Below are 27469 nucleotides of genomic sequence, written 5' to 3'. Positions count from 1 at the left end.
GTCTTTTCACTTCCCTGAGAGTATCATCTGAAGCAAAAAAGTGTTAACTTTGACACAATCCAATTCATCTGCTTTTTCTTCAGTGGCTTGTGCTAGGCTCTTATCTAAGAAGTCAAGGCCAAAACAAAGATAATGAAAATGTACGCCTTTGTTTTCTTCCAAGCATTTTATAGCTTTGGTACATACAGTGAAGTCTTTGATCCATTTTAAGTTAATTCTTTATATGATGTGAGGTGGGGTTCCAACTGCATTTTCTTTGTGTGGAAATCCAGGTGTCCCAGCAGCTTTTGCAAGAAAGACTATTCTTTCCTCCACTGGAATGCTTTGGCATCTGCACAGAAAAACAACTGGCCATGAGAGGGTGCGCTTCTACCTGGACTCTCAAGCCTGTCCCATCGCTGTCTATGTGAACTTGTACTGACCCTGCCACACCGCCTTGATTACGTTTCAAAGTCTTAATAGTTTGATTTTTGAATTGAGAAACGTGAATCCTCCCACTTTAATTCTATTCAAGATTGTATTGGCCATTCTGGGTCACTTGAACTTCCACATCAAATTTTGGAATCAGCTTGTCAATGTCTGGAATAAAATAGCTAGGATTTGGAGATAGAATATTTGAATCTGTAGATAAATTTGAGTTGTACTGCCATATTAATAATGTTAAGTTTTCCAATACTTAAAAACAGATATATTTCTTTTTAGATTATCTTTTAATTTTTGACAATGTTTTGTAGTGTTCAGTATAGTCTTGAAATTCTTTCACTGATTTTTTAAAACATCTTATTTACTTATTTTTAGAGAGAAGGGAAGAGAGACAGAAAGAGAGGGAGAGAAACATGAATGTCTGGTTGCCTCTCCTGTGCCCCCTACTGGGGGCCTGGCTCACAACCCAGGCATGTGCCCTGACTGGGAATCATACTGACAACCCTCTGGTTCATAGGGCAGCTCTCAAGCCACTAAGCCACACCAGCCAGGGCTATTTTTTATTCATGTTATATATTTTAATGGTACTGTAATCAGAGTTGTTTTCCTAATTTTGTTGGTGGATTATTCATTAATATATATAAAAAATACAATTAATTTTTGTATGTCAATTTCTGTTCCATAATCTTGAATTTGTTTATAATGCCACCTTCAAACAGACAAATTTACATTTTCTATTCCAATTTGGGTGCTTTTTCTTTTTTTTTTGGCCTAATATTTTCCATAAAAATCTATAAAGCAGTGTTGAATAGAAATTACCTGCATTTTCACAGATTTCTGTTATAAAACAAATGTTTGTGCATCACTAAAATTCATATATTGATATCCTAACCCCCAATTTGATGGTATTAATTGACGTCAGGATAGAAATAAAATGCCATTTAACTAAAAGTATTTGGAGACTTGAATACTCCACTTTAATAATAGCTGGAACAACTACAGAAGACCCAGCATGGAAATAGACTTGTATAACACTATAAACCAGAGCTGTCTGACCTGCAGTCCACAGGGCACATGAGGCTCAGAATGTCTGTGAGTGCAACCCAACACAAAATCATAAATTTACTTAAAATGTTATAAAAATGTTATTACTTGTTGCAATGCATTTAAAGCATGGCCCAAGACACCTCTTTTTCCAGTGTGGCCCAGAGATGCCAAAAGGTTAGGCACCCCTGCAAAATAACAGGTAGAATATTGAAATCCTAATTATAGGGAAAATGTTGTTTTGAGGAATAGATTTTAGCCCTGGCTGGTGTGGCTCAGTGGATCAAGTGCCAGCCTGCAAACCAAAGAATCACTGGTTCAATTCCCAGTCAGGGCACATGCCTGGCTTGGGGCCAGGTCCCCAGTTGGTGGTGCAGGAGATGTAACCACACACTGATGTTTCTCTCTCCCTTCCCCTTTGTCTAAAAATAAATAAAATCTTTAAAAAGAAGGAGAAGAAATAGATTTTATTCCTTCCTAAATCAAGAGAACTGTGTTCAATTCTGGGCTCCGCATTTGAAATAGCACATTGGACCACGTCCCAAAGAGAACTAGAAATGAAAAGTTTTATTAAATGAGGCAAAGTTGAAATGATGGCAAATTTTAAGTGTGTAGATAACGAAGGACTTAACCAGGAATCTGGTAGTTTTGTTCATGTGGAAAAGGGATTATACTTACAGTGCATTCACACATGAAATGGAATTGGGACCAATAAAATATTTCATCATTACTGATATCAACTCAATGTATAGAATAATAATCAAAGATAAGGTATTCAAAGTGGGAATATTATGAATAGTAGACAGCAATAATCAACCTATTATATAGTAGCAAACATAGGGCAGAAAGGTACAAGTAGAGATTTTACCAACTTATGGCATTTTAATATAGAAGTTGTTTTCATCTTTTTTATTTTGATTTTATTATTCTAGAATTATCTCTGATATAAGGATTTGACCTTCCAGGTACCTTGGCTTTCTACTCTATGGCTATTAAAATTAGAAATAATGTGCCTCAAAGGATATAAATTATTATAAGGACCCAGCCAAGTGTACTATAGTTATTCAGTTAAAATTTCCCATCAGAGGGAAAAAACGCCTATTCTCTGACATGTATTTCAAGGTCCACAATTTTCAGAGGTGGTCCCATTCTATAGCAGGAAAGGACATAGGGAATAACCCAGGTCTCTCTCCTGTCAACACTGTAGTGACATTTTTCCTTGATTTTTCATCCTCATTACAACAAAGCACGTGTTGACACTGATGTGTGGTTTGGAAGGCACTCCGTGGTAACGATGGGTAACCAACAGCTGTGTGATAGTGCCTTCGATGGCTCTCTGCATCTCCCTGAAGGCCACAGTTTTGTACTCGACAGAAGGCAAGAGAAAAATAGGAGGAAGACAAAGTTTAGCTGGTGGTTGGTGGTTCTGATGTATTTTACAGACTATACAGTCAAATCCATGGTTATGTCCTTATCCCTTTCTGAGCAAATACTTTCTACAGCTACAGCATTGGCAGGTCTTCCCATTGTGGGGATTGACAGCAAAACAAATGTTTACTGTTAGACTCTGTCTGGCCAGGAAAATTATCATGGCAGAAAATACCCACTTTCAGTAAACATTGTATTCATAAAAAAATAATAAAGTGTCTTGCTCTACTTCCCGAAATGATTTCTAACAAATAAAACATTAGATGCAGACAACAGTGTGGTCACGGATGTGAGACCGTAAGAAAAACCAAAGCAACATGAACAACAGCGGGCCGACAGCAGAGTTTGTACACGTGTGTAGAGAAAGGTTCTCTTGCAGGTTAAGGGGATGGTGATTATACTTTGTGGTGGTTATGCTACAAATTTGGAGTGCAAACTTTTTCAACTGAAATTCTTGGGTATATTATAGGTGTGAAATTTCATTTCACAGTCTATCTACCCATTTACCTATTTACTTCTAGTGACTAGAGAGTAAAAGAAGAATGCTTAGCTAATGAGAAGTTCTTATATCTATCCCTTTAAGAAATATGAGAAGATATGGATAGGAAAACAAAGCCAGCAAATGTTGATCTTTCAGAGTAGACTCCTTTTTGTTTGGTTGGATTTTATTTTTAACTTGTCTGGGTGTTCTTGCCAGCTTCTATGTAAACAGTGAAATTTTGTAACAGTAGTGTGTAGTAAAGATTACAAATCAAGACATACCCTGAGTATCAAGAATGAAATCTCACCGATTACTCAGCATGGGTGATCACTGGTAGTCCTGCATGATGGAATCGTTATGGTGGTGAGATTGCTCACTCAAAATACATAAGCCTACAGAGATTCCAGGGCGCTGCTAACAACACATAAAATAAATGTATTGCTGGATCACTACACCATTGATAGCTTACATATACACTTCATCAACCAGACTGATTTATACATTATCAAGAACTCTTTGCAATAAACTGAGAATTAAATTCTGAAAGCTGATTTAAACATGCTTAATGATGTTAATACTATTATAAATCCTTCCTTATGAATGTATACTGCTTTGGAATATTTTTAGATTTTATCGGACTTGGAAAGGGTTTGGCACTCCATGGGGGGTATCAGTTTTAACATTGTTTTTATTTTAGTAAAATGGTTAATGTGTAACTTTCTTAAGAACTGAAGTGTTCTCATCCTGATCGGTGTGGCTCCATTGGTTGGGTATCATCCTGCAAAGCAAAAGGTCACCAGTTCGATTCCTGAGCAGGGCACAGGCCCAGGGTGCGTGTTCATCCTAGTCGGGGAAGCAACTGATCAATGTTTCCCACCCTCTTTCTCCCTCCCTTCCCCTCTCTCTGAAGATGGACACACAAAGTTTAAAAATCGAAGTGCACTGTTTGGAACCAGCTGAGGGAATTCTTATTGAAAAAGATGTCAACATGTATATACATTTAACTTTATTTTATTATTGACACTATTGGAGATGTCGCCATCCCCAACCCCCTTTGCCCACCTCACCCAAGCCCAGTCTCCATACATGCAATTTTCTTTTCTTTTTTAGTTCAGACAAAATAAGAAAGACATGAGTGTGACACTGAACAATGGCAGTGGCCAAAGGTGGACTGGACTAATGAAGTGGCTTTAATGAATCGGCCTTAATGTACAAGACGCCAAAAAGTTTCCTCTTTCTAGTACTTTATTAATGTCAAATATTAAAAAATGGGTATTGAATATCATTGCTGTTAAAAGAAACTTGTATGAGGTAGGAGACATGCATGTAAACTTTGTCATTTTACTTATGTCTACAAGAAGGATTTCTTCTCTAACTAGGTTGAGACAAAATATATTTGTATTGATTGGTCTGTGCTGCATTTTGATGCAAAGCATGTTTAATGGTATTTTGGTTAATATTTTGAAAGGAAATTCTTAGCCATGTTGCAATAAAAAAAGAAGAAAATTTTACCCTTTGCAACACCATGAATGGACCTTGAGAACATTATGCTAAGTAAAATAAGCCAGTCGGAGAACAAACAAACAAAATAGAGACAGACTCATAAATGGACAGCAGATGACAGCTAAGGGCAGGGGGGGGTTAGCGGGTGGAGGGATCGAGCAAAAAGGAAAAGGGACTCGTGCACAGACGCCAGACAGGGTGGTGATTGTGGGGGGCGATAAAGGGGAATAAATGGTAATGGAAAAACTATAATAAAACATTGTACTCAAGCAAAAGTGGCCTTTCTACTTTCAACTCTGCAGTGCAGCTCGCAACTGCATGTCTTCGGAATTGATTCTACCCTCCAGAGCTTCATAGAACTGTTTTCCATACACTGTTTACTGCTATTGCTATGCAGATTTGCAATATTGAAAAAGTAACTGCATGATTTGCTGCTGTTTATTCAGAATCCTTATAAGCGAAGTCACTGCAATTGATCTAATAGGGAAATGTTTGCAGAGTGTTTAGCCAGAAGAGGATGGCTAAGACTTCATAGATTGCTTTCATATTGCAGGAGGAAATACACAGGAATTTTCCTGTGTATCAGTACCTGGCTTTCATAATACAAGGAAAAAGTTAATGCCCAAAGGCCATTTTTACAAAAGTAATTTACTACTGCCACACTAGGCTTTTTTGTTTGTTTGTTTTGTTTTCCAAAGCAAAAGGATACAAAAGAAATATGTAATAACAACTTGGGGGCAAGTTGAGGGATGACAACATCAGCTGATTTATGTCAAAAATATTACATGTGATGCTGATGGCCATTAGCATATTTATTCTTCTGAAAATACCTATGAACATGTTTCTAGGAGTCCTACTCAGACAAGGCAACATATTGCCTCGATTTAATCAGATAAGAAATCCTTCATTTAAGTATAAGTAAAACAAGACACAAAATATAATAAAAGATAAAGTAGCTTCATTATTATGCTATCAGAGAGTTTCTAAGCTTGTAAATATTCAATAGCATACAGTGTTAAAATTTTTTAATAGTTAGCAATAATTAGCTGACCATGTTTTCTGAACCAAAAATTGGAATGCATGTCCTGGAGTTTCTTACCACACTGTCCCAAACTAGGACCTACTATTTGGAATCTTTGTGCCGAAAAAAGGTAGAGCATTAGCAACTTGAGCAAAATAACTAAAAGTCCATTACACCATGATGTGAACAGAACGTCATAGAATAATACACTTAGTATCATTTCTGTTTGGTGCTATGTTACAATTTAGAAACATAAATATTTCGTGCCCTTTTTTCAAAGGGGCTCCTTTTGACCAAGCGGAGGCAGACATGTTTGAAACACGCATGAGATGCAGTTGTTCAAAAGAAGGAAAAAGGAAGACTTTCCCCAGAAGTGTTCATTTTTGTGGTGCTCAGTAAATTTATATGTCCATGCGGCCACAAGCATAGCTCATTGGAGAAAAGTGAGCACTGTGAGCACACTTCAGATAGAAAAGCAAAACAAAATATAAACTTTAGAAAAATTAATACTATCTTGCTTATACTTTAATATTTAAAATACATCCAGGTTCCTATTTTTGCTAGTTATAATAAATTAGGGAAGTTAGTTTTAGACATAAAGGAATTTTGGAGTGGTAAGGAAATTCATTTCTGTACCTGAGAGATAAATTTCAATGAAACTGAAGATTAAATATCTTCATTTTAAAATGGTAATCAAAGTTCTACTTTTTATACGTGCAGCATAAAGCATTCAGGCAATTCTAATTTGTAGAATTTAAATATTAATTTAGACAAAAATAGTAAAGTAAATCATTTCAGGGAATTGGGAAACTACCAAATGACACGAAGTTTTTATTCATAAAAAAAAAAAGATGCCTCATTACAAAAAGGGCAGTTGTAGGGGTTTTACCTAGAGATACTCCCATTCTCACAACTAAGGCAATGTAAACTCACAGATTTACCAGGTGGAGGGGGTGAATTGGGCTTGGGGTCACCGACAAAGCATTTAATGTTGACGTGGTTGGGAAAGGATCACTCAGGTAGAAACACGGAAAAGGGAGACGACAAACACATCACTGAAGAACGTCTGAATGACACATGTGTGCAGGAGATGCTGGAGAGCACCGTGCGAGTCTCAACCCTGGAAGGCCCTGTGAGCATGCTGCATCCCGAATGCATTCTTCATTCTGCACCAGGCTCAGGGGGCAAAGAGGGGACACTTTTCTGGCTTGGGGTGTTTCAGCATAATTTCCACGTAAGTAATTGCATAATCACTCAACAGTCCAGCTGAGTGGAAGATCTCAGGAAGATAGAATTTTTTTTAAGTACAAAGAAAAAGCCTGATAAGAGAAATTACTGGTGCACAGATTTGCGGTTGGAGTCTAGGCATGTTGATTGATGATTAAAGCAAGGCAGAGCAAAAACAAACCAACAAGGTTTAGAAGAACAATTCAGAATCCAGAGTTGCTACAATATTCAATTTTGAAACAAAAATATTAGACATAAAAAGACCCAGGAAGTTGTCAGGCATAATGAGGGGAGAATAAGAGTAGATAGAAATTGGCACTGAGTGGGCACAGAAGCTGGATTTAGCAAAAAAAAAAAAAAAGGCTACAAAGCTTTTACTCTAATTTGTTTTGAACAATCAAAGGAAGATAGGCTCAAATAATAAAGATTGCGAACTTGGAGAGGACATGGCTGGGGACCAGTCACAGTGAAGAGAGACAGAGCGAAGCTCTCCTGCAACAGGAAGGGCCAAGGCTGTGTTAGTCAAGGTGACAGCAACCATAGGACCCTGCAAGTCATCAAGGAAGATGGAGGGAGACACAGTGGAAGATAAACCCACAAGCAAACAAAGGAAACCATGAGCCCAGTGATTGCAAACGTGTGAAACAAAAAGAGTGCACATGTCAAATCTGACCAACTTAAAGGCGGAGGAGAAACGGGGGCAGCTCCTGTCCTTGTCCTTACGTCTCCAATGTCATTTGAACAGGAAGACTGGCTGAGAATGCCTAATAGTACAGCATGTGGCCGTCCTGGAAATAAGACGTTTTCTTACTGCAAAACCTCCCCCGCCCCCCGCCACAACAGCACTACCCACATTCGTATATTTTGCCAGAGAAAAAATGGCATGTGCCCCTCTGGATACATTTACACGAACTTGGACCCGAAGTTTCATTTTTTCAAACAGGTTGGTAAAATCTAGTTCTGAGAAATGTATGACACTGCCTTACTATTCAGGGCTCCACCATAACTCCTGGCAGTTCTGTGAAATGAACAGCAGACTGTCATCCTCCAAAGCTTTGCTCTTTGGTTGAACCTGTAATGATTTTGCTGGCCTTTTATTACTTAAGAGAGCAAGGGAAGAGGGACTGCTGAGTTATTATAATAAGAATGTTTGTGCTGGGATTCAGGCAGACACCGACCCAACCAAGAGGTTATATTCTCTAGTTCAGCATTTGCTTGTTTTTATTGTGATTTTCTTTTGTACTCTCAGTAATAAACAATACATCTCTCAACACAGCCCCCCCACAGCCATGGAATTCAAAAGCCATTCAATATCAAGTTCTCCCTTTGGAACTCCAAGTACAGAGCTGCTGGTCAAGACAAATCCATCCCTGATATTCAGATATAATAGAAAGTTAGAACTGCAGGTACCTGTCCTTTGTTCTAAAGCAAAGGCTGTCCCACAACGCAATACAGCATAACTCAAACAGGGCATTTTTCTCAAGCAGCAAAACTTCTCAAGCCGTTAAAATGACTCATAACCCACACTTATAAAATGTCTTCTTGCAAAGAAGCTTAAAATGTTTTACTAACATGGTTTCATTAAATCCACCTTCATCTCCATGAAATATGTAGTGAGAGTGGTTTTTACTATTTTGCCTTCCTACACCTCTGGTTCAGGTGACATCTGACATGCTGAGGCCTTAGACCCAGGTCATTCTGGGGACTGCGGATGACAAGAGTCCCTTTTCCTTGTTTCCCCAACTTCGCTGTATGGTGAGTGGTACTGTTTTCTTAATTCAGGTGGGCAGATCTCTGGTCAGAAGGGTGAGGGCATAGCTGAGTATAACTGAGCTAATATGATACACTAATGATAATATCAATGTGCTTCCATTTATCTATGTTCTTAGCCATTAATTAAAAACTTTCAAATAATCATCTGTCTTACTCTGACAGGCAGTGGGGAAAATTTGCTGTGAAAAATAAAAGAGAGAGTAATCACTAATCAGCTGTGTACATTTCTGCTCTTGAAGAATCTGAATTTAGGAGAGGAGAGAAGGGCTGAAAAGCACTAAAATTCTCTGAATAATGTGTTTTTCCTTAAATAACAAACAGTCTTCTGTGGGTATTGTGATAATTCAAAAGGAAGTCCTCACATTCTTTTAAGTAGTAAAATGGCAGGCAATTATATCAAGTTTTAATTATAACCAAAATAACTTCATTAAAAATTTCATTATGATGTAAATGTATTCGTTCGGCGATTTCAGTGCCTTTGCGTGCTGTTGTCTGAAATCTTCTTTTTACTGGTTGTTCAACATTCTCTTACTGTCTCTGTTGCCTCTGCCAGGCTCTTCTGCCTGCCCTAAATAGGCCAGTTTTGCATCTTTTAATTTTTTTATTTAATCTTTATTGTATTTCCACTGTGTAAATGTACCACAGTCGTTGAATCCACTCATCTATTGATGGGCGCATGGGTAGCTTCCATATCTTGGTGGTTGTAAATAATGCTGCAGTGAGCACAGGAATGCTTATGTTCTTTCAAATGAGTGTTTTAGGTTCCTTTAGATGTATTCCCAGAAGTGGAACTGCAGGGTCAAAAGGCAGATCCATTTTAATTTTTTTTGAGATATTTCCATACTGTTTTTCACAGTGGCTACACCAGTCTGCATTGCCACCCACAGTGCAAAAGGGTTCCCCCGTCTCCACATCCTCCCCAGCTCGTGTGTTGATTTGTTGACGATAGCCATTCTGACAGGCGTAAGGTTGATATCTCATTATAGTTTAAATGTACATTTCTCTGATGATTAGTGATGTTGAGCATCTCTTCATATGTCCATTGGCCATCTGTATGTGCTGTTTGGAGAACTATCTATTCAGGTCCTTTATTCATTTTGTAATTGAGTTGTTCGCTTTTTTGGTATTGAGTTTTGTAAGTTCTTTTTAAATTTTGGATACTAACCTTTTATCAGATATATCAGTGAATATGTTCTCCCATTCTGTGGTCTGTCCTTTTATTTTGTTGATGTTGCCCTTTGCTGTGCAAAAGATTTAGTTTAATATAATCCCATTTGTTTAGTTTTTCTTTTGTTTCCCTGGCCTGGGAAGCTATATCCAATAAAATAAAGGTCAAATAAGGGTACAAGAAGGGTAATTTTTGTGCATGGTGCTGTCCAACATTCCCAACACTACTTGAATAAATTATCTTTAGCCTATTGTGTATTTTTGTTTCCTCTGTCAAATATTAACTGTCTCTAAAGGTGTGGCTTTATTTCTGGGCTCTCTATTCTGTTACACTCATCTATGTGTGTCTTTTTATGCCAGTACCAGGCTGTTTTGATTACTATGGCCTTGTAGTATAGTTTGATGTTATGCAGTGTGATTCCTCCAGCTTTGTTCTCTCTCAGGGATCCCTCTAGAACTTCAGCATCCACCTGCGGGAGCCAGCCAGCCCTACTGCACCCTCTCTGCACTGCCTACCAGTCTTGTTGTGCTGAAGTGGCTTTTCCCCCTCTGCCCTTGGTTTTTAGGCTTCGCTCCAGCTCATTTCAGTTGGTCCTTCTGGATGATTTCTCTACAATTTAGTTGTAATTCCAGATTGGTCCTGGGAGGAGGTTCATGTAGCTTCCATTTACTTCTCCACTATCTTGGATCTTTTTAAAGTCTCTTCTAAGCCACACAAAAATGTAGGTCCTTTTTTGCACTGGGCCCCCACTGTGCTACAAACATATTATCTGCAGTTCTCCCTCCAACTGCTCAGTAAGTGCTAATGTTCCAGTCCTCTCTTAGACTGTGACCTGCTTAAAGGGAAGGGAGTGTAACTTCTCAATTATAGTCCTGGTGCCTGGCATGTGATGTGTGAGATGCACCCTAAATGAAAGAATGGGTGGTTTAATCAATCCTTGATGATTACACTATATCTTAATACCTTACTCTATTTATTTACTAAATGAGTCTGGAACTACATAAATGATAAATGAATGAATCATTCAACTGATCAAAAAAGGTATTTTAATTATTTTATTGTTGTTCAATTACAGCTGTCTGTACTTTCCCCCCATAACTGCTCAATAAATGTATTTTGGTAAACATGAGCCTCCTTCAGTTACCTCTCAGTAAAAGGGTCCCTTCAGCAGAAGAGTTAACTTTCATCAGCTGTGAGTCATCATGGTGCGTGCAAACTCAAACCTGGGCCACACATTGAGCCTCTTGGTGTCTACAGTTTATTCACAATAAAGAAAGGTACAGCTTCTGACAACTGCATTTTGTCAGCATTGTTGTTCATAAATATGTTCATTTACATTTTCTTATTTTTCAAAAATATATTAGTTGCCATCTTGAATGTCTGTCATTTTATCAAGTTACCAGCACAGGGTTTAAAAACTGTCTTATCACCAAGCTCTCCTGTCCCAAACATGGTTAGATCCATGATCATTTAAAATCATTTAAATCAATGTTTTAACAGAGTAGAACAATTTGGGTCCTCAGAGTTCTGTTAATGATTGTTAGATTCTCACTTTCCCCTCTCCATGAATCTCCCTCCACCATTTGGGGTCTCTCTCTCTCTCTCGATATGTATGCATGTATGTATGTATGTGTGTGTGTATCTCAGAGTGTGTATATATATATATATCATTATTTACATGGTGATAAAATATTCAATCAATACTTAATATGCCTCTAAAAACAGTGAGTGGTATGGAAGAAAAGGTGATCATCAAAAGTCTCACGACTCCACATAGATGAAATCTTTTGTTTACCTTCTGTTCCCTTCACGCAGGGCCCCTCAAAACTCCATTAAAGTAGAGACGGAGTTTAAAGAAAATGTATATAGCATTGTGATAACAACATTATATCTCACTTCATAAACTGACAATCTGAATTGTGTGTTGTAAAATTTTAGAAATGTATCCTTCTCCTCTTGGAAGGCGTCCTCATTGACATATCTTTTGGCGTTAGTAATGCTAAGATGCGCTGTGACAAGGTGCTGAAGTAAGACCTTGTCCCAGACTGTCAGTGTACTCAGCCACCATTATGCTTTGCCAAACGAATGGGGGAATCAGTATGCAGAGAGTTCAGGAAGCACCTTTGATGGTATTTGCATAAAGTCCTGTAATTCAGTATCTCATTTAGCTCGGTGGCATAAAGGCATCATTGAACCTTTAAGGATGCTATTATCATAATCATATTAATTCTGGTGAAGAGCATTTTGTAGCAGTGACTACACAGCAAAGGCCAACTGGCAGCCGTGAAATGGTGTTAAAATATAAGAGATTAAATGCACCTTATCAATCAGTCTGCAATTGTACCATTAAAATGCATGAGCTTCCCATGATGGTGCTTTCCAATAACAACAAATCACCCACGGAGTTTATTTATTTAGAATTTTCAGGGTTTCACCGGTTTTTTTAAATAGACAATTTTACTAGGTATCTAAATACATACACAGAGTGAGTATTCCATTGAGGTTTTGATTTGTGGTGTATGTGGTCTAAGACTAATGTTTTCCCTTGTCCACGTGTTTGTGACTGTCCTCAAATAGAGATTAACCAGGTATTATCCATAGAAATGACAATGGTAATGGTAATAACCATTATTTTTACTTTTAATATTTACATATGACTGGTTCTATTGTCATTACACTGTTACTCTGATACTAAAGCCAGATAAGAATATCTAAAACAAAAGAAAATGGCAAGCCCACATCACTGATGAACATAGATGTAATATTCAATATTAGCAAACCAAATTTAATAATACATTATAACATGATACACCATATTAATAAAATGAAGGATAAAAATCATCTGATCATCTTGATAGAGGCAGAAGTAGTATGTGGCAAAACACGTCCATTTATGAAAAAACTCTAAACAGAAGGGATATAGAGAGAATGTACCTCAACATAATAAAGGCCCTATATGAGAAAGTTCACAGCTAATATTATATTCAATGGTTAAAAAAATGAAACCTTCTCCTGTATAATCTGGAAGAATTTAAGGATGCCCACCTCTGCCACTTCTACTCAACATGGTACTACAAATCCCAGCCAGAGCAATTTAGCAAAAGAAAAAATAAAAAGAAATAAAATGTACCCCAGTCAAAAGAGAAGTAGCAAAATCAGCTCTGTTTGGATATTAGATGCTTTAAAAACAACATATTTATAAAAAAATCCAAAAGATTCCACACAAATAACTTAGAACTATTAAACTTGGAAAAGTTTTTTTTTTAATCCAGCAAAGTTGGAGGTAAAAATTAACACACAAGAATAAACTACATATATGTCCACTAACAATGAACTATCTGAAGAGGAAGTTATGAAACAACCCCATTATGCACAGCATTAAAATAGTTAATATCCAGTAATATGTTTTACAAGCTACAGTAATCAAAACAATACAGGAGTTGGCAAAAGTAGGTTTACAGTTGATAATATGGAAAATAATACAACAATTAATAAATGACAATACAAGAATAAACTATGTTTTGCACACACACGACTGTAAGCCTACTTTTGCCCACCCCCATATGGTACTGGCATAAAAACAAACATAGACCAGTGAGACAGAACACAGAGCCCAGAATTTATAACGTACTTATACAGTCAATGCATATTCTACAAAGTGGAAAAAATAAACATTGGGGAAATAATAGTGTCCTCCATAAATGATGTTGTGAAAACTGGATGTCCACAAGCAAAAGAGTGAATTGGATTTAAATGAATCAAAGACTTAAAAATTATGCCTGAAACCATAAAACTCCAAGAAGAAAACAGAGAAAAAACTTTTTGACATGCAATAGGTGTGGATCCATCAAATGAAGAAGCACAGCAAAATAACCAATCAACAGACTGAACAGGAACTTATGTAATGGGAGAAACTATATGCAAATTATATATATATATATATATTTATAGTTAATTTCCAAAATATATAAGGAATTCTTATAATGCAATAACAAAAACAAGCAAACAAATAAACATAAAAATCAATGGAGGGATTGAATAGGTATTTCTTATAAGAATGCATACAAATGGCCAACAGATACAAACAGGTGCTCAAAATCACTAATTTCCAGGGACATCAAAAGCAAACAATCAGACATCATCAAACACCAGATAGGATACCAATTTTTTTCAAAGGTAGTAAGTATTGGCAATGATGTGGAGAAAAGAGAACCCTCATGTATTGCTGATGGGAATACTAAGTGGTAGTTACTATGGAAAACATCATAGAGGTTTCTCAAAAAAATTAAAAATAAAACTACCATATATAGCAATTCCACTTCTGGGTATATATCCAGAGGAAATTAATTCAGTACTGAAATGGTACCTACACTCTCATATCCATTGCGTAGTAATCACAATAGGCATGATATGAAAACAACCCAAATGTCCATTGATAGATGAGTGATTCGTGTGTGTGTGTGTGTGAATGGAACACACACTGGAACAGAATATTATTCAGTCTTTAAAAAGGGTAATTCTGCCTTTCAGGACAACACAGTTGATCTTGGAAGACATTGTGTCAAGTTAATGAGGCAAGTATAGAAGTACGAATACTGCATGATACCACTTATATGAGGAAGTTAAAATAGTCAAACTCATAGAAGCAGAGAATAGAATAGTGGTTGCCAGGGACTGGCAGGAGGGCAAAATGAAGAGGTTTGAGTTACAGGGTACAAAGGTGCAGTTGTCCAAGATCTTCTGTATGGCATAGTGCCTCTAGTAAACACCGTTACACTGTCAACTTAAAACTTTGCTAAGATAGTAGATCTCATGTTGTGTTATCACATAATAAACAAACAAATAGGGTGGGTGGAAGTATTAGGTGGTAATAGGTATGTTTATGGCATAGATTTTGTTGAAGGTTTCATGGGTTTATATGTGAAACTCATCAATATGCTGAAGTGCATATTTAGGGGGAATTTTTGGTAAGCCTCTGAGAGTAGTAAACTTAAATATCTGCTTGGATCATTTTGCTTTGAAGTATAAGACCAATCTTGTATCTAAGAACACAATTTTATGGAAAAAAATAATGAAATGACGTACACTTTAAGATACTTATGCTGGTTTTTAACCACAGAAGGGTGATGAATTATAAAACATCACAAACCCAGAATACCTCTTCCAAAATAAGGTATGTAAAAAAGGGAAAAATATCTTTTATGATTATATTCTGATAAATGTATTATTTATAAATCTGTGGAAGAGGAAATTTCAGAATTTTATCACATTTGTTCTCTATTTATGTAATTACTTCATTTACTTCAAAAGGAGAAAACAAGAAGAGTATTCCCCTCAAATAACAGGAGGAAAGTGCAACATGGAGAATGATTCTCGTTCACGAGTGAGATATTAATGTCATTTTATATTAGAGGTCTAGAATTTATCTCCTTATCGGCACAGAGCAAAGTAATCTGGAATTAAGTTATTATTTGTCTCCTTTCGATGCAAGGCATATTAAATAGTATGTAAATCAACATGTCAAGCAAAACCTATTTATTGTCACAGAAAAGCCATTTGGTAGACAGCTTGTCAGAAACTGAAAAATTAGCATCTGTTTTAGATACTTTTTCTTCCCAACTGGTTGATACATTTAGGACAAATATATAACACAGCCTGGTATCATTAAAGGTATAACTATGCCTCCTGCATCTGAAGCTTAACAGAAAGTAGTAAAACAAGTTTTAAATTTTGTTGTCGCTTTAAGAAAGTGTGTGTTTTAACTCTAACTAAATTTTCACCATTTCAAAGGTATATGCCTATGCCTTTATGTTAACTACTCTACAAAAGAGAAATTTAGCATTAATCAAATTGAATGAAATCATGGAAGGGAAGAGATATGGTTGGAAGAGCTATTCTCATTCACCGTTACTATCCATCTATTTGGCTGCCCACGCCTCCTGCTCTGCCATAGGAAAGTAGCAAAATGAGAGAACTGATCTCAGATGAGCTTCTGCAAAACACCTCAGGGGCTGGAGCTTTTGAGACCAACTTCCAAGGAAGGATCAACCAAAAAAAAAAACTACCAAGTTTGATATATCTGGTGCCCTTATTCAACAATCAAGTATACAACACAGATGCCAATAATAAACATACAGAGCTGAATGAGGGATAATATAAGAACACCTAAAATGTTTGTCATCCCAACAGTTTGAATAATAATGCCTTAAAATAAACCACGTGTTAAAACCCCAAGCAAACAAACAACTCTACTCGGTACTGAGCTGCATACTTGGTGTGGTACTGTGATAAATGCACCTAAGTGGTAAGGAATCAATGGTGACACTTAAGATACTTGTTCTGAGATTTGTTTACTATGACAATTACTATTATAATAGTAGTGGTAACAGCAATAGTTATGGATTTGCAAGAATCCAGCAACACCAATTTAGAGAGTTTAGGTTTACCTTTACATACAGAAACAGTTCACCAAGTTTTAGTAAGAGTTGAAATTCATTGCCTATTACACAGCAATCATTTTTATCAACGCGAAAGTATCCCATACTAATCAACAGGGTCATTGACCAGCTTGAACACTTCAGTGATTCCCCTTCTTCTAACAAATTAAACACAAATTTTTTAACCTGTGCCATGGGCTGATCTAAACCATTTCAGCTTTTCCATTTGCTAATTTGGGGAGAGTGAGATTGTCAGTCCCTAATAAATACAGTTGAGAACCACCAGTACTCTCTCCCATCACTGCAACCAGACAGTATGAAATCAAGTCTCAGACATAATTCTGACCCCCACACACATGGACCAGCAACCCGGCACACACAATGTCATGTAACCTTTTGTTATCTGATCAGTAATATCTCAGGTATTTCTTCTGTTTTGGTCCTCAAACTATGACCTTCCACGAGAAATTCAATTGAGGCAAGTGGAACAGCATCCCGGTGGTAGAGTCCTTTCCTGTTGGATCAGGTGGCAGAACGGGTGGGCAGACTGGAGCCCTAAGCCAAGAATGTGCTCAAAGGATTAGGGGCCGCTGAGCTCCCTGAACTCTTTCTCCTTGTCTCTGGAGGGCTGGAGGTGCCAGACATTTAATCCAGCCCATCTACGTATCTCTAATGAGACATGTTTTACAGTGAAAATATTTAACTTTATGCTACTTACAAAGAAATGAGCAGTGCTGATCATGACAACATAATGGGACTCCTTGTCTCTTTGAAGGGTGGAATCCTCATCAGATCTTTCAAATGTCAAATAACCACTCCTGGACCACTCATTCCTAATGACTGGGGAGGGTATTTTAACTATTCCCTAATGCGTCCAAATGCAGATCTGGGACGAACGTAGATTTAAATGAACACCTTTCCATAACACTGTGTGTGCTAAACTATTTTTCTTTAATTACAGAAAACATGACACATGTAAGGCCCTCTATGATAAGATAATTCTTTACAATCTCCCCCAAATTCTCCCTTATATTCTCCCATCAAACAACTCACTAATCTTCCAAATATGCTGTGCCATTGTCTACACTGCTTTCTCTGGAAAAAAAATTCTCTCTCCCTATTGTTATTTAAAACACTTAATCTATCCTCGAAAGCCCACTGTTAAAACAAATTTAACGTATAGTGGATAACATGTCCAAACACCCCTTTATATATTTAAAAAACAAACTTATTGTGTGTTTAATAATGAATTGCATCAAGTCCTTTATTTACTATACTTTTAATGTACACAGGCTGTGCACTGAGCATTGGAACCAAATGGTGTATTTTGTCCTTGAACCCAGGCGGCTTGCCAGCATGTGGGCAAGCCGGAGGAAAACAGTGGGATGCAGAGAAATGGATGACAAATCTGCTGCCCATACAGCCCGAGAAAGGGACTGTTTAAGCCAGCATGAGAGAGCAGAATTTGATTTTACACAAGCATATTATATGACCATTTTTGTGCCTGGCTGTTACTATGTGTGTGTGCCATGGTAAGAAATTGGGGTCATATTTTATAAACTGTGGTAGCCATTGAGATAGGAGACATAAGGAAAGGTTTCAAAAATACCATTTTAGAAAGATCACCCTTCACAGGAGTAATAAGGAAGCCCTGGGGTCAGCCAGAGGCAATGGGGATGGAGGAGGTGACGTGAGAGGATGTTTAATTAAAGTGCCCAAATGACACACAGCAAAAGTATAGGAGTGAAGACATAGTGGACGGTCAGGCCTGGAGCAGCAATGTCTGTGCCACAGGATGGGAGGAGACACGTCAGAGAGGCGTCTCAGTGAGGGAGAGGAAGGCAGTGATTTCAACTGTGAAAATGGAGGGGAAAGAGCATGTGAAAAATGCTGGGTAGGAATATGCATTTGGGTTCCTCACTGCAAACTAGGTGACGAAAGAGGAGACATGAACAAGAGTGTTTGAGTAAAGCATTAAACAGAAGCGAGAGAAGACTGGTCATCATCCTCAGAAACAGCATCATTTAAGATGTGAGTGGACAGAAATGAGTGGACTGAAAAGCAGGAGGGAGGGCCAGAGAATAAGAGGAGAACGAAAAGAAACTGAGGGCATGTGAAGGAAGAGAGCAAAGGACCTCAAGATAAAGAGGGTCCACTCTGTCAATTACTCCGAGACAGCAAGTAAAAGGAAAAGATAAGAAAAAAAGATTCCATTAGATATGGTTCCTAGACAGACCACAGTGAAAATCAGTCCAGTGAAGCACTATCAGAATGTAGATAAAAGCATCATCCAGTGTTGCCCTTGTTCTCCCTTTAAACGGTAGTGGTAAGACATTTTGGTTTTCTACCCCTCCACTATGATGTCATAATGACTAATCATGTTTCCGCTCTAGCACCTAAGGCTATACTTCATAAAACATTCCTGAATTGTTTGGATCTTGTGTTGGGAACACATGATACTCTAACAACTATTTTCCTGTATAGAAAATCCATTAATTTTACTTTATACTTGGTAAAAAAAAATCCATAGAAGTCTCATATCCATTACAATGCTACTCCTGTATTCTGAATTTACACAGGGAGAAGACAGAGCTACCAAGCCCTCATACTCTGCCAGGGAACGAGAATCCCAGGTGTTTCTTGCAGAAGAAAATAAGATATTTCACTTCTTGTCTTGCAGGTTTCCTGACCTCAGGGATATCAAGCAAGTCTGAGAAGTCATAGGCTGGGAGGGGAGGGACAGAGATGGCTGAGCAAGCAATTTGGGACCAGAGATGGTAACCCTGGGAGACAACACAGTCACTGCTGTTGTCTGGTAGAGACAATAGCTACTTCGACTCAGCGAGGACTGTGGCTCTTCAAAGCAGACAAACAAACAAACAACGCCTCTCATGGCCCAAATTACAAAGTGTAAACAGTCCTCTGGCACCTGGAGAGCTTGAAATTCAAGGCCAGATAGCAATCAGCTGTGTCCAGTTTGCAGCGATTCTTTCAAGAGCTATCTTGAGCCTTTCTACCACTTTCTACACTGTGCTCCCCTGATTTTATGCTTCTGAGTAAAAATGAGGATATAGCATAACGAGTGACTCCGACCTGCACTAGGTCACACAAATTAATTCCCAACTCAGCCAGAAGCCACAACTGCTGGCTTCACATGACAAAATGCAACTATTACCCTGACTCCGATGCTGAGTGCACAAACTTGGAAAAAGCCCTGGAGTGCCATATTTGCAATGTCTGTGAATGACGGTCCCCTTAGCACGGTGTCCTGCCTCCTGTTTTGCCGGTGATATCCTAGCAACCAGGAGCAGCCTGTGGGATTCCACAACTCTCACCCTCTCATCTTTCCCCCTTCTTTTTTTTAACCTTCAAAACCAGATGCATTGGTCATTTATTTACAAATCTTCCTTATTGCATGCTAAACAAGGCCTGTGTATTAGGAAAATAATTAAAAGATGGTTCAGGTGAACTATCTCTTCCTCCCATATAATATATACATATTTATAAGAACAATCTATACTTAATATTTTTTTACTCACTAATTTCTTTCAATTATTATGAGTAAAAGACCAAAAAAAATTAGCACAATTGATTCAAATAGTCAAGATTTAAAAAACACCTAGAGAGGGAAAGAAATAGCATTTCATACTTATCCAACCACATCAATGGTGATGCCCTCATGGACCACATCCCTGGAAGCCCCTTGGCTCTCTTTCCCTTGACTGCAGGGATCCTGGAAAAGGCTATAAATACGGGGGCCACAGACTCAGCATCCTTAGTCTCACCAGCAGCCATCCTTGTTGAAGTCTGGCCACCATGTCTGAACACTGTTTTACATGGAGAAATAGCTCCCTAAAATGTATTCGAACTACTGACTTCATTCCTCATCAGTATTTAGGAATACCTCTACTCTTTTGTCATACTCAAGAGATAATCTCTTTTATCTCCCTTCTATATATATTTATATAATGTCCTTAAGCTTTTATATATAGAAAAGGAAATGAGATGTTATCTTCCTGAAATTTTGATTCAAGCATACAAAGACTCCTAAAACAAAACAATACTAGGGAACTTGTTATCTAGATGGAGAAATGGAGAAGGCCCAGGCAGAGAATATTTGGAGCAAAACAAAAATTAATCTCTCAAAAAAGCATCCTGCCATTATGGTGGTTAAGGGCCTAAGCAAACTTGTATTCAAATCCTGGCCTTGAGCAATGCGTTTGACCTCTTTTCCCCCAACATTTTACTAAAGAATAATGGACAATTATATATGTGTGTGTGCACGCTAGTATATAGAGAGCAAAGTGCAGTTACCTTAAGTGTATAACTCAACGTATTTCACAAGGTAAACAAACTTGGGTAGCCAGTACCAACACCCCCCAAAAAATAGCATGACCCTTTTTACACTATCATTCCAGTCACTTGCTAAGGGACTAGAATAGAGTAGCTACTGTTTGGATTCTGTGAGCCCTGCCCTTAGCTCCTTTGTGCTACATTCATGTAATGGGGGTTTTAGTAGTACCTTCAGGCTGGGTGTGTTAGGAGAGTTAAATAAGTTAATGTTTGTGAAAAGTTCAGAAGAGCCTACTGCATAGTAAACATTATGTAAGTGTGTTTATTAAAATAATTTTGGAAAAATTAATCCATGCTTGATTAGTGATATGTTTTATAAACCTAAACTAAGAAGTGTAATTAAAATAGTTAAATTCACACATGATAAAGTAAATGAAGATGTGCTCTAGTTAAACCAAAAATCAATTTCACAAATGTATTATTCACTTTCACAGGCACCTTAGAAAAATATTATACTGATGTTTCAGATTGATTCAGTTGAGATAAAATTTACATGTAGATATACATCTCAATAGTGGTTGAACACAGTTTTCTCCCTGAAACCCAACACTTTTTTCTATTGTGAAGTGGTTATACAATGTGTCATGTGTCATTTCAAAGAACCTCTAGATATTGGCCCAATTTACCTGTTGTATTAAAAATGTATATGTTATTCATATACGAGTACTATTAAGTTGAAGAGAGTAGACTTAATAGGATTGTAAATCTTTGGATTGAATACATGCGGTTATTGAACTTAAGAAAACACCACATAACCTTCTTAAACAAAGGGGTGAGATTAACATTAAGAATCCTGTTTCATTTATCATTTTATGGAATTGATTTTCTGTCTTTAGAAATAAAGGAACTTTGTGACTGAGCCACCAGAAGGCAGCATGACTTGATTCCAAACACTTTTTGAAAGGAAAAGAAGAAAGCACAGAATAATTTTGCCAAGTTGAAAGAAAAACGTAAAGATTAAAATACCATTTTTTGTAAATTATATTTGCTTTTCTTTCTTTGCTTATTAGTGAACACTTATTATGAGTGCTTTTTCTGAAAATGTCTACATTTATTCACTCATAAATTATGCTTAAATATTCAATATTAGATCACCAAACAGTTACATATGAAGATACAATTTCTAAGGTTAATAACTGGAAAACTATAGACCACAAACTAAAGTCATTCATGTTGACAACAAAATAGAGTTAGACAATGGAGGCTCATTAAAGAAAAACAAAGGCTAGCCTTACCTAATATGAGTTGCATGAATTCACAGCTCTTGCCAGAAATCAGCAGAGGACGCCAATTAATTACCAAACCCCAAGTCTGTTCCTGCCATGTGTGAACTTCCTTGTTCCCCCGACCCAGCTACCCAGGTTTAAATAAAGAAGAAAATCACTAGGCAACCAATTAGCTTAAAAAACCAAATCACTTTCACATTTACCCCATCAAATTTGGTCTATGAGCAAATCCGAACTAATTGCTTCCATAGACTTGAGTTTCCTGGCTTTGCAGGTCAAAACCCCTGCAATAAACTCATCCTTCTGCTTGGTTTTGCTCAGTGTGCAGTTGGATTTTTGATAAAAATACATGCAAAACAACCAAATGTCAAAGGTTTAGCACTGAAATTGAGAAAACACTTAATGAGCAAACTTAAAAACACATCATGTCCAGTTTAGAGGTGCCCCTTCCTTACAGATGGCGATTCCCTTCACTTTCACAAATGAAGCTCCAATATTTTTGAATTACATGGAAAGCCCCCCAAAGCAAGAAGACACACTAAACATACATTGTTTTGGGGATATGTTACTATGTTGCTAGAGTAAAAATACTTGAATTTTTGAGGGGAGTAGGATACTCTGTACCTTAGAAATTAGGCACTAAAATACTTTGAGGTTTTAAAGTAGTGCAGGTTCTTGGGTATGCATCCCTTGCAGCTATAATGGGGACTTGGCCTCAGAAAAGCCTTGCACTTGTAGTCTGCTATTGCTGCCTTAAAATTCTTAACAATTTTTGAACAAGAGGTTGCTGTTTACTTTTTGTATGTACTAAAGCGCACACACTGTATAGTCTGAACTAATTAGAGGATTGTTCAGTTCCCCAGCACTCTCTCTGACAAGCCTGTTCAGCAGATATTTGCATCCTTATTTTCCTTGAAAGAAAGTGAGTAGCAGCACCTGTGTTGCCATGTTCCTGAATTGCGGTGTGACCTTGCAAATTGGTGACAGGCTTTACTTTGATTTTCTGTTGTGTCATCTGGGACATTTTGAGGTTTTGGCCAACAATACACATAGTCTCCTCTATATTTAGGCCTGCCCTCCTCCAGATTAGTTTACTTTCCGCCAAATTATGCCCAAATATCCTCCAGATTTAGAAAAAAAAGCGTTTTGTTAAATTTTTGTCTTCTATTCTGGAGCCCACTATTTTACAACCAAGAATCTTTAATATGATATTCTATTCTTCTTCACGAAGTAACAGAAACTCCTAGTAGGGGATGAAGAAACACTTCTCCAAAGAGGACATACAGATGGCCAACAGACATATGAGAAGATTCTCAAAAACACTAATCATCAGGGAAATGCAAATTAAAACCACAATGAGATAACATCTCACACTTGTCAGAAAGGCTATCACCAAATAGACAACAGACAACAAGTGCTGGCGAGGACGAAGACATGGGCAAAAGGGAACCCTCCTGCACTGTTGGTGGGAACGCAGACTGAGGCAGCCTCTATGGAACATTCCATAGAATGTTCCACACTTTTGTGGAAAGTAAAAACGTTCCACAAAAAACTAAAAATAGATCTATCATGCAACTCAACAATCCCACTTCTGGGTATTTATCCAAAAAAACAAAACATTAAGTTAAAAAGATATATATGCACCCCCATGTGGAAGCATATTTATAATAGCCAAGATGTGGAGGCAACCTAAGTGTCCATTGAAAGATGAATGGACAAAAATGCCATGGAATGTGGAATTATATCAATAAAGTTTTTGCACTGTTCCATTAAAAAAATGTTCTATCTTGCATTTTGAATGGCTCTTTTACCTACACGTAATCTTGGGAAATACTGGCTTATTAGGTTATCCATGTCTTCCCAAAAACATTTAATTATGAAATCTAAAACAATCACATTTGTTAAGATCAGTATGACAAAGAAGCACATTGTCAATATTCATATGGAAAATATAAAGTACATCGGGTTTTTAACTAAGGTTTTCTGGGTGATGGGACTGCAAACTCTTTATTTCATTTTCTTTCATATTATTTTGCATCTTCTGAATTTTCTACAACTTATTCATTAAGATTTCAATTGAGGACATGTTGGTCTCTACCCTCTACAGGGCAGGCAGGCACTGTACAATGTAGATGCTACAATACAACAGTTCAACTCCCCGATATGGTCCTTGCTCTTCATGCACTGACTCAATAGAAAGAGATAGAGACAGCTAGAGAAGCATAATGCAGTGTGAAAAAGTGTTATAACTACATGTAATTGCTAAGAAACAGTATAATACAGAAGAGCTCATAGGAGCTGGCTAGCAGGAGAATAGTTCATGTAGGAAAATGGTTGGTGAATAAATGAGTGGGCATTCAGGAAATGGAAAGAGCAAATAAACATTTCCTAAATCTGCTGTATTAAAAACTGTGGAACTTTGGAAATAGGGAAGTAGAACATTGTCCGAAGAGTGACACAGTGACAATATCAATTTAACACACCTTCTCTCAGCCACATACTTCTAGAGAGTAGGACGTGAACACCGTTGGTTATATCCAGTCTGAGTTATTCTCTGAGAAAGCCAAACTTAAACCACGGTGTGTGCGTACTTGCAACACTGCCCCCCACCCCAGGGAGAGGAGTCATGACCATGTGTGCATCCTGCTGAAGTTCAAGTTAAGGCACAAGTATGGAGAAATAGAAAAGCAGAGCAGTGAGGTTCCCATCCTCCATTTATTACATTGTGGTGATATTAGATTTTCAAATTAAGAGAGATTGTCTTTTAAAACTGTATTTCACCCATGCCTGCTTGATAACACCTTGATAACATATTGAAGCTTTTTCACTGGGTATAAATCTCCAATAAGTACATTTTATGAAAGCGAGGAGAAAGGAAGGAAGGCAACGTACCTGTCTTACCTTCATGTGTTCAAACACTATTGATTATATTTTCTCTTTAAAGACATGCTTAAGAAATTGAAATCGAATAATTCTAGGGAAAAATTGCATTTTTGTGGTTAAACAAACCAGTGTGAGCTCTTTAAATAATCCATGAGGGCTTCATAACCGAGACTCAAATGTCTGGGTTGTTCTTGATCATTAAACAAGGCTTCAGCTGTGGTTTGTGGGCTCGTGTAAACTAAACCTCCTGAAACAGTCCATGTTTAAAGCTTATTTCTGGTCCTTGGGGACAGAGTGCATTGAACGGGGATTGCAGCAATGCACTGAGTGCATTGAATGAAAACTCTCCTCTTCCTTTTTCAATAGTCTCTCCGGTACATTCGTCATTTCATGTATGTGAACATAAAAAACATTCAATACGCCTAATGCTCTGGAAGCTCTTTCTGCAGTCATAAACGCAGAGCAATGGGCCAAAATCTTCAGGGGGCTCTCCCTGTGGGCCTGGAGGCCCTGCTCCATGAGCCCCCCTCCTCCTGCTCCACACTCCCCACCTCGGCCCCCTTTCTGTTCCTCTCCCCTGCACCTACCTACCCTTTCTGGTCACAGGGGGGGCCTTCGGCAGCTCTCAGCCCTGTCTGTCCTCAACACCTGCGCACCTCGTGTTCCCCACACCTGGGGCAGCCTGTCCAGCCTCTTGTCATCCATTAGATCAGCTTAACACATCAGGATGGCCAAGAGGCTGTCCTCGGCCACCCAATAGAAATTGGGGCTCCCTAGTTATCTGTTTCAAAGAACTCACTGCAAGCAGTAACTATAGTACTTATTTCCTTGGACCTGCTTCCTCATTTATTATATATCCCCTTTTCTAAAATATAAGCTGGATCAATATCAGAGTGGTTATTTTGAATATCTTATTTACCCATCATACAGTACCACCTTTGGGAGAGGAGGGTGCACAATTAATGCTTTTCAAAGGCTTGGATGAATGGTCCATGTGAATAAGACTGAACAAGTCTCCTCAGACAGGCATAACAAGCCTGTAAATAACTTTATGACATCATTCTCGCATCCTTCTGTTAAGAGACAACGAATGAGCTATAAAGACAGACGAGAAGTAACTACTGAGTTTATATTATTAGTTTGGTGACTATCATACTTAATGGAAGAATATTAAAAGTTGCTCTGATGTCTCCATTACTGCAAAATACAGGAAGGAAAGGTACCCATGTTTCTCTAGCATGGACTGGAGAAAGTTTGAAGTTTCTCAAAATTTGACTGGCTGAATTCGTGTGTGTTACACACATATATATGTATACATGTATTCCCACATGATTCTGATACACTGGTCCTTTCACACATGGACTGAAGAAAATTGGAATGACTGAAGCTTTCATTTTTATCCACTGGATGTATTTTTTGAATATATAGTTACAATATAATTAGAAATAAAATGTCTGAAACTTGCATTCCATCACACATCTTTGTTACCTATTTTATATCAATTTTAGCTGTTCTGTATGTTTCAGAAGTACCAAGACTTTCTCACATAGTGATAAATTAGTTCCAATGAAGACTATTTATGAAATCCGTCTAACTGTAACTATGAGAGGTGGCACCGTGGAGAGGAGTTTCTGCAAATTGGCAGAAGAGAAAAAGCTTCCCGTGGAAGAATAAAAGTAGGACAGTGTTTGCTGGCAGAACACATAAGATGCAGCTAGTGAGAAAGTGTTTTCATTACAAAAGTAAAAGAAAGCAAATAGACTTTTCTCTTCCCAAGAATGGCAGTGGTGTTCCCCTTCACAGTAAAATGAGAAAGATCAAGATAGATAAATAGATAGATAATTGGCGTTCATTGTGACTTTTGGTCACAATGGAATTTAATTTAAATTTCACTATCTGACTTTAGAAGATAAAAATCAGATAACCTGGTGTGGGCATCTCAGTTTTGTTGTGAAATTGTACTAAATAAACTGTGAAACCCAAAAATCTGGGAATAAATCGATGCTAAAACAGATAGAACTAATATTTTAATGAGAACCAAAACAGAAACATCAGAGTGTTGTATCATGAGAAGGTATCAGATAACAACATCAGAAAATTAAAAACCTATTTAATCACTTTAAGTTCTGTGGAAGACTCCTCAGGTGAAATTTAATAGCTTGAGAGAGGCACTTTAGCCAAGATTTTTTTGCCAAGTATTAAATTAGCATTGGACTACCAGAGTTAACCAGATCAATATTATCCAGGAAGAAGATAAATACTCTTTTTTTTAATGTATTCTGGTAATTTTTGGAAGGGAAATAATTCCAAACTAAAAATTCTCTATAAACTAATAGCTAATGGACTTTAGATAAAATTGAAATAACATGGATATAACACTACTTAAAAAGTGACATTTCAAACTTATTCAAGAATTTTTGTAAGATTGATTCATGGGTGTATGGATTTTATAAAAAAATCATTAAGTATTGTTTATAATTTTGCTAATTGATATCCATACAG

The sequence above is a fragment of the Artibeus jamaicensis genome, unplaced genomic scaffold (assembly GCF_021234435.1).
Source record: "Artibeus jamaicensis isolate MK-2021 breed Jamaican fruit bat unplaced genomic scaffold, CSHL_Jam_final scaffold_833, whole genome shotgun sequence".
Taxonomy (NCBI): domain Eukaryota; kingdom Metazoa; phylum Chordata; class Mammalia; order Chiroptera; family Phyllostomidae; genus Artibeus; species Artibeus jamaicensis.
The sequence above is the reverse complement of the archived record's forward strand: the minus strand, read 5'-3'. Positions refer to the sequence as shown.